Raw genomic sequence first — 16,235 nt, forward strand, 5'->3', positions numbered from 1 at the left:
TTAGTTGAGTCTGACTCTCTGCGACCCCATGGACTGTAGCCCACCAGGCTCCTCCATCCATGGGATTCTCCAGGCAAGAATACTGGAGTGGGTTGCCAGTCCCTTCTCCAGGGTGTCTTCCTGACCCAGGGATCGAACCCACATCTCCTGCATTACAGGTAGATTCTTTACCCACTTGGAAGCCCGAATTCTTTAACATCTTGAACCACCTGGGAAGCCCAAATATGGAAGTAACTTATAATAAAAGGAGTCTCATTCTCCTCTCCCTAATGGCAGTGTGGTTGGAATAGAATGTGATTTGTCAGGGACAGAGAAATCCCACCATTTCCGCATATGTCAGCCAGTACGTGGAACAGTGCCAGGCGTGCAGTAGGCCCTCAGAAACACTAAAGGGATGAGTGGAGGGTGAGTGCTTATGGTTTCTCTCTGCCAAGTGTCTTGCCAAATTTTCTGCTGCATGTTGACTGAGATGCCACTATTGGGTCTGATCTGAATTTTTTAAAGATTATTCTAAGACACAATATGAATTTTTGGTACAATTTTAGTTTTCCATCTAGTTGTGACATTCTAAGTGTTTCAAGTTCCTCCTGCCTTTGGTAGTTGATTCAGTAGTTGTTTTTAATTGAAGAAGGGAAAGAGCTTCTGTGCTGCCCCTCCGTAATACTAATAGCATTTTAAGCTTTGCCTTGTCCTGAAAAGGTGGTGAAGGGCATGCAAACGGATAATCAGGTGGCTCTGATGCCAGTTTGTCTAGGTTTAAATCCTGGTGCTAACGCTTATCAGTTCCCTGACTTTAGACAAGGTACTCTGATCACTGTGCTAGTTACAGCTCCTATACCTCAGAGCATTGGTGTGAGGAGGAAAATAAATAGTGAAAGTCCCAGTGAAAGTGCTTCATAACCTGGTAGCAGTTGTTACGGTTAGTATTTATTTAGGAAAATGAAGTAGATGAGGTAAATAGAAAATGATGAGACCTAGGGATAAGGCTAGTGTATGGCTGCTGGAGTCTGGCCTTGTCCTGAATTTCCTGATGTCTGGAACAAAGAGGGGAAGACGCCTCAGGAGGTGGGAGTGCCTGCTGATGGGAACAGCTTTCCTTTGTAAGGGGAAAGGGGTGATGAAGATGTCCTGGAGGTCGCTAGTGGTGCCGCTTGCACAGCAGGTGAACATACTGGAAACCACAGAATCGTACACTTTAAAAGGGTGAATTTGGGAGTGTGTGGATTATATCTTGATTTTTATGTCAGGACTTCCCAGGTGGCCCAGTGGATAAGAATCGGCCTGCCAGTGGAGGGAACATGGGTTCAGTCCCTGGTCCACGAAGATTCCACGTGCCTTGGAGCATCTAAGCCCATGTGCTCCAACTGCTGAGCCCCCTTGCTTCAGCTGCTGAAGCCCGCACACCAAGAGCCCATGCTCCTCAACAAGGGAAGCCACCGTGATGAGAAGCCTGTGCACTACAACTTGAGAGCAGACCCCACTCGCCGAGACTAGAGAAAGCCCGCCCGTAGCAACGAAGACCCAGCCCAGCCACAAATAAATAAATAACATTTTAGAAAGAAAATGTTAATACTACTTGCTTTAAAAAATCAGACCAATAAGGTGGATTTTTCTTCCTCCTATTAAGAGAACACGGTCAGGCAGTCCACAGCTCAGCAGCTCGTGGTTTAGTGCAGGTGGTATAATAATCATGGACGCTCTTACAGACACCGTGAGACAATCCTCTGTCCCCACAGGGTCTGATTCTTCCTGACTCGTTCATGCTGCTCTGTTGTGGACTTCGGATAACCCGTCTGCCCAAACCCTGCTACCTGAAAGCGTGATGTGACTCGGAGGCAAAGGTCATGGAAATGACCTTCAGTTGTGCTCATACAACTTGACTGACAACAGGCCTTTAATGGGCAGCAGTGGCCTAATGTCAAGGCAAAATACAGGCAGAGCTGGGATCAAAACAGTGCCATCTGAGGCCCGAGCCTGACCTCATGATAAAAGCTGGCCCAGGAAAGCGCACGGCAATGTCTCTGAATGCTGGCCTCCATGATTGGGTGCGGAGCCGCTGCCCGGAGTGGCCTTGTGTGGCTGCCTGGTCCTCACTGCCGCAGCAGAGAGTCAGTCTTTGAACCAAAAGGCACCATCTACTGCTGGCTGAACCTGGGGTGACCAGCCAGCCTGGGAACCACCTGGGAGGATGGTGAACCAGGATTGGGCTGCCCCCTTGCTCATCTGTGGGTAGCCAGTGATGGCTAAAGCAGTGACAGGATCTCACACAACCATTAAATCTCCCTCTATGAGTTACTGGCTGTGGGACCTTAAGTAATTTGTTGGTTGCTTAGGTCTTCAGGTTTGTGTCTGAAATGGGTGAAATATTTACCTAAAGAGGCTAATCATAAGCGCCAAAGAGCTTGTGTGAAGTGCCTAGCGTGGTGCTTGGCCCACGGTGCCCTTTGGGTGGGTGCTGTCTCTAGGCCTACCCTCTGCCTGCTGAGCAGGCAGGCAGCGCGCAAGGTGCTGATGAGGACCCTGCAGCCTTTCTGTCCCCTGCGGTGCTCAGGGCTGGCTTTTTGAGGATTGAGGTATTAACACTTGCTGCTCAGCGATTATGAGGAATCCTGGTTGTCAGATTCTCAAGACTGGCTGGAGAAGTCCAAAGATGATGAGTAAGACTTAATGTGAGCTTCCGGAGCTTGTAACCCAGTGAGAGAAGCAGATACGGAGGTAACTGTAACCTGAGGCAGAGGCTGCCAGGTGCCAGAGCTGAGAGTGGCCGTGAAACCAGGAGCCAAGGTTTTATGGAGGAAGTGGCACTTGTGAAGGGACAGCTTTGATGGCTACAGAAAGAAAAGGAAGACCATCCTCTGGTGGGAAGGCAGTGAAGCAGAAACAGGCAGCAGTGTAGCAGGTGTGTTTTCGGGGGCTGATAGGAAGGCCTCACAGTAAGGATGCTACTGGATTTTTCTTTTTTAACTTTTTATCTTTAGCCAATTTTCGACTTACAGAAAATTGAAAAATAATTGCAAGTGTTCTTATATTCCTCACCCAGCTTCCCCTGATGTTAGCATCTTACAAAATTATAATAAAATTAGCAAGAACAGGCAGTTAAGTTCAGCACAGTATCATGAACTGTAAACCAGGGGTCGACAGACTTTTCCTATAAAGGATCAGATAGTGAACCCTTGAGACTTCATGGGCCAGAAGGTCTCTGTCCCAGCTACCAAGTCTGTTGCTTTAGCGAGAAAGCGGCATAGATCATCTGTAAATGAACGAGCGTGACCGTGTTCCAGTAAAACTTTGTCTTCACAAGTAGTCAGCAAGTTGGGCATGGCCTGAAGAATGCCAGTCCTTGAATGAAGCTCCACCCCTCATGAGAATTTCACTTGTCTTTCCACTCATCTTCTCTCTACTCCAGGCTCTCACCCAGGATCCCACAATGCCCCGACTCATCAGGTGTCCTGAGTCTCCTCCAGTCCCTAACAATTCTCCTTTCATAACCTTGATGCTTTAAGAGAGGGCCAGTCCATTGTTTTGCAGAATGCCCCTCAGTTTGGGTTTGACCAATGCTTTCTTGTGATTGTGGTGAGGTTGTGCATTTGTGGCAAGAGCACAACAAAGCTGGTGATGTGTTCTTCTCAGTGTCTTGTCTCAGGGGTCCCTTACTGATAACGCCTACCTTGACCTCTTGATTAGGTTGGTGTCTGTGGCGGTTTTCCACTGTGAAGTTTTTATTTTTTCCGTTTGCAGTTTTTTAGGTATCTTGGAGGAGATAACTTTGAGACTATGTAAATCCTGTCCTCCCCACCCTACCCTGCCTCAGAACTTTTTGCCCACTGATTTTAACACGTCCATTGATGGATCTTACCTGCAGTAGTTCTGACTGTGGTGTTTCTCTGATGGTAGTCCTGTCTCTTCCTCTTTCCTTCTAATACCTTTATTAGTTGGAACTCTACTGTGAGAAAGGCTTGTTCTTTCCCTCCCATTTTTATATCTGGACTCATGGAATGTTTATTTGTCCTACAATCCATTAGCAGCAAGCAGTCCAAAGAGGAAATCAAGAAAATAATTTCACTTATAGTAGCATCAAAAAGAACAAAATACTTAGAAATGAATTTAAACAAGGAGATGCCAGACTTTTGCACTAAAAACTGCAAAAGATTGCTGAAAGGAAATGAAGAAGACTTAAATGGAAAGATATTCCTCTTCATGGATTGGAAGACTTAATATTAAAGTGGCATTATCCTCACTCTGCTCCAAGCAATGTACAGGTTCAGTGCAGTCTCTATCAAAATCCCAATGGCCTTTTATGCAGAAATGGAAAAGCTGATTCTGAAATTACTATAGAATTTCAAGGAACCCCCAAGAGCCAAAACAATCTTGGAAAAGATCGCACTTGGAAGACTCATACATACTAATTGCAAAACTTTTTTCACAGCTGCAATAATTAAGACAGTGTGGTCCTGTTATAAGGATAGATAATGGATAGATCAATGGAATAGAATTGAGCCTCCAGAACTTAGCACATTTGTGTATGATTAATTGATTTTTTTTCTTTTTGACAAAGGTGTCAGGGCCATGCAATAGGGAAAAAATAGTGCTGGGACAACCAGATACCCACATGTGAAAGAAAGAAGCTGAACCCTTGCCTCACACCATATACAGAAATCAACTCAAGATGGATCAAAGATCTTAATGTCAAAGCCAAACTGTGAAGCTCTTAGAAGAAAGCAAGAGTTAATCTTCATGATCTTGGATTTTGCAATGGTTTCTTAGACATGACACCAAATCATAAGCAACCAAAGGGAAAACAAAAACCAGATAAATCAGTCTGTTATGGACTAAATGTTTGTGTCCCCATAACATTCAGTGTTGAAATCCTAACCCTGAGAATGATTAACTGCTTCTTCTCTACTCTGCCATGTGAGAATATAAGAAAGCAGCTGTCTACAAAACACACAGTGGGCTCTCGCCAGACATGGAGTCTTATGCTCTGATGCCAAGACCTTCCCACCCTGCAGAATTAAGAGACATAAATGCTTGTTGTTTTAAATTTGCAGTATTATAGTAACAGCCCCAAGCTGAGGCATGGACTTGCTGTTTCTATAGCCAAATAGCTTAGATTTTATTCATCAGTCTGCTGAACCATTCCTCTGTCAGAAACGATAGATGCCATCCAAAAATGTGTCTGATATCCTTGCTTTTTAACTGTTGGAGCTCGCTGAATCGAAGCAGCTGAATCTGATGCACTTCCACTGCCACCTCCTTCAAGAATTAGCTCATCTCCATGGGCTTGAGATAGCGAACAGGCACTGTCAGGCCACATCCAAACCTTGTGGAGTTATTTTTGCCCAAGAAATTTCAGACTTTGACAAGAGAGCAAGTCTCCTGAATGATTGCATGGATAGGGAAATGGGCGTACAGAGACCTGATCCTGTAACGGAAGCCCAGTGTGACACCCTTGATCTTGTTCTGTGTGTGAGTATAGATAATGCCAGTGATGGCCAGGTCCTTCCTGTCTCCCCACCATTCATCACCCCGGAACCTTTTTTCCTCTCCTAGGAGGCTGAGTTCTACATTAAAGTGATTGAAGACCCTCCGCTGGGTGGCCCGGGGCCCCTTCACAATCATTGTGCATCCCTTCAGAGAGAGTGATGCCAACCTTTTCTGGAATCTTGATGGTCTGATTGCTGAGAATGGGCTTCCCACAGTAGATGCAGCAGAGAGGATGCCCCATTCCCCACCCTGTGCCACTCTTGTGGGGTCCTAGTTCCCAGCCAAGGACTGAAGCCAGGCCTTGGGAGTGAAAGCATGGAGTCCGAAGTACTGAACCACCAGGGAGTTCCCGATGTGGTTTATTTTTAATCCGCTTCTGTCCTGAAGAAGTGATCCACTGACGTTCTTCGGGCGCCTACCATGTGTTCTCTGCAGCTTTACCCATATTATCCTCCCAGCAGCCCTTTTGGAATTATTAATAATGATGATTCTCTATTTTAGATGGGCAAGCAGCTGAGGGAAGTCAAGTTTTGCCCACAGTCGTAGAGCTATAAGTGGCAGAGCAATTTTGAACTCATTTTATTTAGAGCTGTGACCCCATTGTACCTGCAGGCCCTTCTGGTTCCTCTTCACTCAACCCCTCCCCTATTCCTCCATCTCTGCCATTTTGCACCCTCTCCCATCAGGAAGCCATCCTAAGCCAGCCTCTGCCCAACCGTGAACTGCGCTGGCCAGAACCTGCACTCTTCGTTTTGGCAGGGAAGTAACTGTGTGTCCCATCTCTTGCCATAGAGGAAGGACATCTCCTGACCTAGTTTGTCTTCTCCTGTTTAGTTAGTATGGTGCTGGGTACATGGGCATGGAGGGTCCACTCTTGATATGAGTGGAGCGGTTTCTCCTCAGGGCAGTTTCCCTCTGGACAGTTGTCTTCAAATCAGCATCACCATCAGCATGTCTGTGATTCTTTGCATGTTGCCACAGGCATCATTTATGTAAAAGCCAAACAAGGATTAAAAAACCACCTGGTTGGCTAAGATGAGAAGTGGTTCAGGCTGGTGGTGGTGAAACCAGTCTGCAGGTTTGGTTCACTAAACTCCTGCCAAGTCCCAGACCCTTTCACTGTGTCCCTCTGCCCCAGTTTTTCTAGTTTTATAAAGCAGTGGACTAGAGAGAAATCAAAGGAAAGATGGGGCTATTTCACTCCCCTCTGTTACAGCCCCTTCTCTGTGAAGCCACTCGTGGTGAGAAAAGTCACAATTTTTAGTTGCAATTCAAATATTCCTTTTGGAAAGTAGCCTTGGTTTCTTTCCTTTGATGTGACTGAGGTGTAGGAATTCAAGAGTCACCAGATGATGAAAAAGTAGTTACTCGCTTTCTCTAGAGAATACTAGAATGGGGGCATTTGGAAATTTGACATAATACTATAAATATTAACGTATAAATAAAACAAAGTAAACAAAAACCTACCCACAGTTCTTAACATTGTGAAGGAATAAATAAAGGTAGGTCGGTTTCTGTTTACTTTGTTTTGTCTTCCTGGTAAGATGGTTTGGAACAAGGTGAGCTTGGATAGACGTACTTTCGTCTTTCCATTCCGACCAACGGAATGGCAGAGGTTGGCAGAGACCTCACTGACCTTGTCTGCTGATGGTAGAAAAGTGCAGGCAGGGGACCACCAGGGTCTGGCAGGGGTTCCAACTCCCACCTGCGTGTTCTTAAAGCCCAGAAGAGCTGTTGCGGCACCTCTTTGAGTCATTTCAAACCTTTCGAGCTCTCCTCTGGGTCTGCCCTCTGCCACGCACTTGTCTCCTGTCTCCTTGTGGGAGCTTCTGGGGCCTGTGTGCACACCCACTTTCTGTCCCCGTGGAAGTTAAGGTTTTCATGTCGGAAATCAAGGCAAGCCCACCAGGAGTGGCTGAAAGACTGCCCTTCTTGGGCACCAGGGTCCTGGCCTCCCTGGAGTCCTTATGGAGTCTTTTCTTTTTTAATATGGATTCTTATCAGTAGGGTTTTTTGGTTTCTTTTTTTTAACCCTGTTTCCTTCCCACGCTGATGGGGATGCAGTGTTTTGTGGAATTACTCCCTCTTCCCCCAGGTTAGAATGCAAAGGGAAAGCTGCAGAGAAATGCTGAAAAGAAATTGCTTTGTGGAAAATGATTTGAAAGTGAGTCAAGGGTCCTAAAAATCTTTATTCCCTTTGATTCAGAAATGTTTCTAAGATATATTTGGAAACCCTATTTTAAGCAAATAATCAGAGGTGCACAAAGTTTTATCTTGAAAAGGTGTCAGTCGTCCTGTTTATCGTGGTGGTATTTGTAATAGTGAAGATATCCAGTAAGCTGCTGTGTAGTCATAGGCTGGAAGAACATTTGAGATTTTTATAATGTTCACAATTTAACAAATGAAAAAAGCCGGATAAAATTATCCTTAGTATAAAACCAATAATGTTAAAAATAAATACATTTTATAGTACACATGTAAAAAAATGGGTGGGACAGAAACAAATAGGCATTTGGGTTGTGTTTTCTTTATGTTTTTCAATGTAATACATTTTCTTCAATAAGCTTGTATTTATTTTAACTTATTTTTATTTTGAAATAGTTTCAGATTTACAGAGAAGTCGCACAAATAGTGCAAAGAATTTTTGAGTGCTCTTCACACAGGTTCCCCAGATGTTAACATTTTACTGTATTATTCTCTCTCTCTCTCTCCTTTTTATTGCTAATATTTTACTTTTTGCTGCCCCATGAGGCAGGCAGGATCTTAGTTCCCTCCCCAGGGATCTGAGCCTCACCCCCTGCGGTGGGAGTGCAGAGTCTCAATCACTGGACGCCAGAGAAACCCCTCTCTTTCTCTCTTGAAATTGAAGTGCAGTCCACCCGCGTCTCTGTGTTAGTCCCAGGTGCGCAACGAAACGGCCCCGTGGCCAGTCTGGCAGCCATGTGTTAGTCCCAGGTGCGCAACGAAACGGCCCCGTGGCCAGTCTGGCAGCCATCTGTCACCAGCAGACATTACAGTGTTACTGGCTCTGTTCCCCCACGGTGCAGTTCATCCCCATCCTCTCTGGCACTCAGGGAACCAGTTTGTTCTCTGAATCTGAGTCTCTTTCTGTTTTGTTTCTTAAGATTCCACAGATAAATGAGATACATGGTGTTTGTTTCTCCATCTGACTTGTTTCACTTGGTGTAATACCCTCTAGATCTGTCTGTGTTGTCACAGATGGCGAGATTTCATTCATTCATTCTCATGGCTGAGTAGACTTCCCTTCTATCCACACCCCGTATCTCCTTTATCCATTCATCTACGGATGGGCACTGAGGCTGCTTGCATATGTTCGCTATTGTAAAGAATGCTTAGGGGTGCACTGTGTTTTTTAAAATTAGTGTTTTTATTTTCTTTGGGGAAATACCCAGAAGTGGAATTGCTGGCTCATATGATGGTTCCATTTCTAATTTTTGGAGGCACCTCCATAGTGTTTTCCATAGTAGCTGCAGCAAGTTACCTTCCTACTAACACTGCACAAGGATTCTCTTTGCTACATTCACACCAACACTTGTCTCTCTCGCTGTTATGTTTTTCCTTGATCTTTTTGAGAATAAGTTGTACATATGGACATATGAAGTACCCCTAAGTACGTCAGTGTTTCTTTTCTGAAATCCAAGGGCATTTTCTTACATAGCCATGGTTTAATAATATCAGGAAATTAACACTGATATTCTGTGTTAATTGTCTAATCATAGACTTTTTTTCAAACTTACCACTAATGTCTTTTATAGCAAAAAGAAAAAAAAAATTTTTATTTTTTCTTGGCCCAAGATTGCACTGAACTGTAACCACCCCCTCTTTACTTTTCTTTGATCTGAAGCAGTTCCTCAGTCTTTCTTTATCTTTTGTGACCTTGACATTTTTCAAAAAGTCAGGCCATCTCTTTATAGAATGTCCCTCAGTGTGGATTTGTCTGTTTCCTCCTGATATGATTCAGATATGCTTTGGATGGAATGTCGCAGAAATGGCCTTTTGTCCTTAAAGCACTGTATCAGGTGCTTTCACTTTGTCCCGGTATTGAACTTTGATCTCTTGATTATGGTGGTGTCAGCCACGTTCTCCACCATAAAACTCTCTCTTTTCATATATAATCTTTGTTTATCATCAGACACTTACCCACAAGTTTTAGCACTCATGGTTCTTGTCTGAAACAGTTATTAGTCTGATGGTTGCCAGTTGGTGACATTCTGTCCTTTTCTCTACTCCTGCATTTATTAGCTGGCATTTCTACTTTAAGGAAGAACTTTCCCTTCTCACTCAAGTGTTTATTCATTTGTTTTTTTATTTCAGTATTGACTCTACCATTATTCGTTTATCCAGTGGGTTCTAATCTGTTGCTGGCAGTATTTATCTTGATGCTCAAGTTGTCCCAGATTTCCCAGGGGGAACCGCTTCAGGTGCACTCCTGCCTTCTTCAGATACGTCCCTGTCATGCTTCAAGCCCTCCCTTGCTGGAGCACAGCAAAGTGATCTGGGTTCATCCACTGCTTTTCCTGCCCTTATTCCTGAGTCAGCCATCTCTCCAAGGAGCCCTAGTTTCTTTGGTTGGAGAATGGTGTTGAGAAGCCAAGATTTGGATGCTAAATGGCTTCTTGCTCCTAGGATATCTTTACTTCCTGTCAGCAGACAAAACTAGGAAATAAACACATACGCATTTCCGTGTTCATCTTCATATATGAAGAAACCATTGTGTATACTGATATCTCTAGTTTCAGTCCAACCCCACAGCATTCATTCCCTGATCTCTCTTCCCATATTTGTACCTCGAAATCCAGCTCCTGTGAATCTAGTATCGTAAGTAACACAGTCATCTCCTTATAAAGAATAGGCAAAGCAAAGGTCCTTTTAGACACCCGCCCATCACTATCATATTGTAGATGTTTCCTAGAGGAAATCACTATTGTATACATCCTCCTGGATCATTTTTCTGGAGAACTACCTAACTTTCCTTTTATTTCACTAGTGGTTTCGTAATGAGACTGTCACTGCCTTCTGTGTTATGTATATATAATGATAGTATTTCAATGAGAATACCATTAGTTCCACATAACTTTTTTTTTTTAACTATTGTATAGCATCCCATTTCTTGGAATGGAAAACATAAGCACCCAGTTTGGGGGCTGGTACAGGCAGTGCTGAGCTCAGTGAGAGACACAGTCAAGGAAGAAAGTCACCAGACCCAAAGGTCTGGGCATTTTTTTTTTTTCCTTAAGAAAAAAGCTTTAAAAATATTTTTCCAGTTAGGTAAATAGCACATACTCATTATTTTTAAAGAAGCAAGTCATACATTAAAAATAAACTGGGGGAAAAAATCTCCCCCCTGAGATAATAGTTTGGTGCTCCTTTCACATATCTTACGCAGATGCAGGCATAAATATTTTACATCCTAGAGTACATGTGCTGTTTTGTGGGTACTTATTTTTCCAGTGTAACTTACATACAGTAAAGTACACAGTCTTTTAATACGCAGCTTGATGAATGTTTACATACACTTCCCAGGAACTGCTGCTCCAGATGAGATACTGGACATTGCCCAGTATGCCAGAAGGTTCCCTTGTGCCTTCTCCTCCACTCATGACCCTTGACCCAAAGGTAACCACTGTTCTGACCTCTGTCACCATTGACTGCTCTTGCCTTTTCTTGAAGTTCAGCCATAAATGGAATCCTTTAATAAGGTCCTCTCCTGTGTTTGGCTTCCCTCGTTCAGCATTACGTCCATGAGATTCAACTGTTACTGTGGGTAGTAGCAGTTCATTCTTTATCATGGTCATGGGTACTTACCTTTTGTTGTTTACTTCTTATCATTAAGACTTTTCATAGTAGTCACAGCTACATTTATCATAGCACATAACCCTTTGCATGGAGAAGGCAATGGCACCCCACTCCAGTACTCTTGCCTGGAGAATCCCAGGGACGGGGGAGCCTGGTGGGCTGCAGTCCATGGGGTCGCACAGAGTCGGACACGACTGAAGCGACTTAGCAACAGTAGCAGCATAACCCTTTGCTAGGCACTGTTCTAAATCCTTGACAATTTCAGCTTGTTTCAGTTCAGTTCAGTCGCTCAGTCGGGGCCAAATCTTTGCGGCCTCATGGACTGCAGCACACCAGGCTTCCTTGTCCTTCACTATCTCCCAGAGTTTGCTCAAACTAATGTCCATCAAGTCAGTGATGCCATCCAACCATCTCATCCCCTGTCATCCCCTTCTCCTCCTGCCTTCAATCTTTCCCAGCATCAGGGTCTTTTCCAATGAGTCAGTTCTTCACATCAGGTGGCCAAAGTATTGGAGCTTCCGCTTTAGCATTAGTCTTTCCAATGACTATTCAGGACTATGATTTCCTTTAGGATTGACTGGTTTGATCTTCTTGCTGTCTGGGAGACTCTCAAGAGTATTCTCCAACACCACAGTTAAAAGCATCAATTCTTTGGCACTTGTTTAATCCTCAGAATAACCCAATGAAGTGGGTATTACTATTATAATAACATGTCCTTGTCTCTATATCAAGTTGAAGAAGTTCCCTATTCCCAGTGTACCGAATTTTTTTCATCATGAATGGACGTTGCATTTTGTCAGATACTGTTTCTCCATCCACTGATGATCACATGAGGTTTTTTAAAAAAGCCTATTGATAGAGTAAATCACATTGATGTTTGAATATTGAACTAACCTTGATTCCTGGAGGAAACTCCATTTGATCATGATATTCGATTGGCTAGTATTTTAGATTTTTGCATCTGTGTTCATGAGGCATGTTTGTCTGTGGTCTTCTTTTTTGTACTTTCTCTGTCTGGCTTTGGTATCAGCATAATACAGGCATAAAAGAGTTGGGAAGCCTTCTATTTTCTGTAAGAATTTGTACAGAATTGGTCTAATTTCTTCCTTAAATGTTAGATATAATTCATCAGTGAAGCTGTCTGCTTCTGGAGTTCACTTTTGGTGATGATTTTAACTAGTAATTTGAATTCTTTTAGAGAACTCTTCAGCTTATCTATTTTTCTGGAGTGAGCTCTGACAGTTCATGTCTAAGGAATTTGTCCATTTCATATAAGTTATCAAATGTTGACATAAACTTGTTCATAATTTCCCATGTTACCCTTTTAATGTCTAAAGAATCTGCTGATGTCCTCTTTTTCATTCCCTATATTGATGATTTATATCTTCTTTTCCTCCTGGTCATTCTGCCTGAGGTTGATCTATTTGAGAACAATGTATATATCATGAGTTCTAAAAATTCTAGTATAGTTGAGAATTTAAGGATTTTTTTTTTTTAAGAGAAAACTTCTTGTTTTAAAATATTTTTTTCTTATTATTATTCGGGGAGGGAATCAGAATGGACCTTAGTAACAGACACACATTTTATTTACTTATGAAAATGCTTATTTATTTATTTTGGCTGTGCTGAGTCTTAGTTGCAGCATGTGGGATACAGTTCTCTGACAGGGATTGAATCCATGCCTTCCAGCATTGGGAGCACAGAGTCTCAGCCACTGGACCACCAGGGAAGTCCCCAGACACATGTTTTAATTCAGGCTGCACCCCTCATCAGCTGTGTGACTTCAGGGGGCTGAAAGACTTGTCGACCCCCCGGGATACCCCTCATCGCAATGGAAAGCCCAGCTCCGTGGGAAGCAGGGACTGATCTTGGGACTGATGATCTTGATTAATCGAGAGAGTTAGTACTTCCTCCCCTTCCTGCCTTTTTCAGAGTCTGCCCTGCGCCTCCTGGCCTCTCTTCCTCCTGGCCTCTCTTCCCGTTGCCCGAGCCCTTAGGCTGTGCGGCGGACGTGTCACTGCGTCATTCTCTGCTTTCACTTTCCATAGCTCTTCTTCAGTGTGTGTGTCTGTGTGTGTGTTTTGAAGCCTTTGAAAGAGGGGAAAGAAGGTCAGGAATCCGTATTGAAGTGCTGAGTCAGGTCAGAGACTGGAGTTTTCCTCCTGGTATCGTCACCAGTCAGCTGGTTCAGTTTTATGGTCATGAACTTGGCGGGTCTGTGTCCTGGGCCCCTGGCGTGGTAGGCAGTCTGTCATTAAGTGCAGATTACCTAGCCTTGTGTTGACCCGTGTCCACTGATGGGAGTGGGGCATGCCTCACCACGGTTCATTGTCTTTCTGCGCATATTTGTCAGAAGGTTCTTCCTGGAGAGTGTGGGAACCTCCTTCCCTCCGTTACCACTTCTGCAGTCCAGGGCTGCTGCCACCTCTGTTTCCTGACTGCCCAAAGCAGGGATCCGCTGCCTCTCAATCTTCTCTTTAGGGTAAACCTCTCCGGTTCCTTTCCAGCTTCTCGTGTGTCAGGTTTTGGGGACCACGCAATCCCGGGGGCCTTTTTCTGACTGTGTTCTGGTTTGTCTCTGCCGCTCTATGTGGAGCCCATTTGTAACCCTGTCAGGGGGCCTTTAGTGCAGGTCCACTCTGGGAAGGCCCCGTAGGCTCTGGCCCATCCCATTCCCTTTTCTCGGAAAGGGAGGCATAGGATCTGTTTTGCAGGCTTGCTCTGTGAACATTCCCAGTGAATGGTGGCATGCCCTGCTCGGGATGGGGGGTTCTGATTCCCCTTTGGCGGTTCTCATCACACCAACACCCCTGATTCCCAGTCGGGCACTAGAGGCAGAAGCTGACCTCAGAACAGGTCTACCCGGACCTTAAGTAAAGCAGGGCAGGTCTGCAGCTCTGTGCCTCTCTTTTCCGTCTTTGTATTCCCAGTCAGTGAAGGCGACGGGGTGGTCAGGAGAGTGTCGGCTTCAAAATGCACATGAGAGCTGTGAGATAAGTTCTGTTTGGGGCAAAATGAGGACTGCAGCCTGGGAGACAGCACGTCAGCTCTGGGAAACTGCGCCAGAGAGACGCGGTAGGGGGAGGGACAGTATGCATGTGATTTTGGTAAACGGGAAATACATGCAGTCAGACACAGATTTTTCCAGAAGCTTTCTGCGCATCTCATGAAGCTTTCTGCTAGCCACGAGGAGCAGTTGTTACCATGAAGGATTTTAGTGCTTTTCTGGGTATGAGGAGATACAAGAATTGGGCTCAGAAAATCAGCTCCTGAAAATATCTATCTGAAGATCTGTCCTGCCAGTTTTTCCCTCGGGTACAGATGCCTCATTTCTGCTCTCAACCCTGAGCTCCTTTCAGGGGGTGTTGAAGGTCAGCAGCTGCAGTAGCCCATGAGTAAATCCTCGTAGGGGTAGATGACAAGTGCCCATTTGTAGTTGAGGGGGTGAGCCATATGAACTTGGCTTAGAGAAGCCCAGCCCTTCCTCCTGGGTCTCTCCTTCACTTCTTATGCCAGATGTGGGGGGCTTCCCCCACCAAGCACCGCAGCTAGGTGCCCTGCAGTTTGACTCCACGCTGATGCTGTCTACCTGGAGACAGAGTCAGATCCCACAGGGGAGGGCTCAGTCCCTCAAGACCGCTCCCCCCTCCCCCGCTGCAGATGTTGGGCCCAAGTCCAGTTGTCCTCTGTGCCTCTGACTGATGGACTGTGCATTTCGGCTCCCACAGCCCCCTTCTCAGGTTTGGTTAGTTTGCTGGAGCCACTGACAGAACTCAGGAGAACACATTCACCAGTATATTAAAGGATCTGATGAAGGGTACAGAGGGGCAGGCAGGTGAAGAGACACATAGGGTGAGGCCTGGGAGGATCCTGAGCCCAGGAGTTTCTGTCCCTGTAGACTTAAGGTCACCCTCCCAGCACATGGCTGTGCTCACCAACCTAGAAGCTCCCCGAGCCCCGTGCTTCTGGGATTTGAGGGAGGCCTCCTCCTATAGGGATGATCAGTTATTCAGTCCATTTCCAGCCCCTCTCCCCTCTCTGGAGAAGGCGCTGGGGGTAGGGACTGAAAATTCCAAGCTTATCCCCTGGAAAAGGAAGTGGCAACTTAACTGCAGTATCCTTGCCTGGAGAATCCCATGGACAAAGGAGCCTGGGGGCTACAGTCCATGGGATCACAAAGAGTCGGACACAACTAAGCAACTAAATAACAACAACAAATTCATCGCTTGGTCTTCCTGGTAACCAGGCCCATGCAGGAGCCGACTCACAGTTGCATTCAAACAGAAGATGCTCCTGGTGCTCTTATCACTTTAGGAAATTCCAGGAGTTTTAGGATAGAAATTTTTTCTATTATCTCAGAGCACTCGTGTGAAGTCTCTTGTACCCATAAATTGCCCTTGCTAACTTTTAGTAGTGTCAACTAAGTTACACCCTCAGAATGCCCCAGAGTTCATTGCCAAGGGCTTAGGGGATCTGTGGGTTCACACTGCTTTGGGTTCAGGCCAGGTGGCTGAGGCCCCAGAGAGGCTGAAAGAAGAAACAAGTGCACGTGGCTATCCACGGCCGGCTGCACTTCCGGTGGTCAGCGGCCGTGGGGCTTTGTCAGCTCCGTTGACACTAAGTGATGCTAGCTCGGTCTTCTGCCTGCTTCTTGCCAAGTCATGCTTTCACAGATCCAGCTTCCCTGGCTGCCTTCCTCTTTCACGTCCTTGCATCAGACACAGTGCCCGTCATGTGTCTCCACATCCCACCCAGAAGCCCTGCTAATCGGGGGAAAAGTCATCAGCCGGGGCGTTGGGGCATCTGCGGGGGACGTGGGCCTGCATGGGTTCTAGTCTAGGACGCCTTGGTCATGGCTCCACGTCTGCACTGATCCTGTGGGTGCAGCCGCTGTTTGGGGTTACCACCCTGCCACCTGGTCTAACCGTGCCACA

The 16,235-nt window shown here is 45.4% G+C and overlaps 1 pseudogene; it reads right to left on the minus strand.

The window, feature by feature from the left end:
* Window positions 4,538-8,085, minus strand: LOC108633885 (annotated as a pseudogene).

This window comes from Capra hircus, chromosome 25, assembly GCF_001704415.2.
Source record: "Capra hircus breed San Clemente chromosome 25, ASM170441v1, whole genome shotgun sequence".
NCBI lineage: Eukaryota > Metazoa > Chordata > Mammalia > Artiodactyla > Bovidae > Capra > Capra hircus.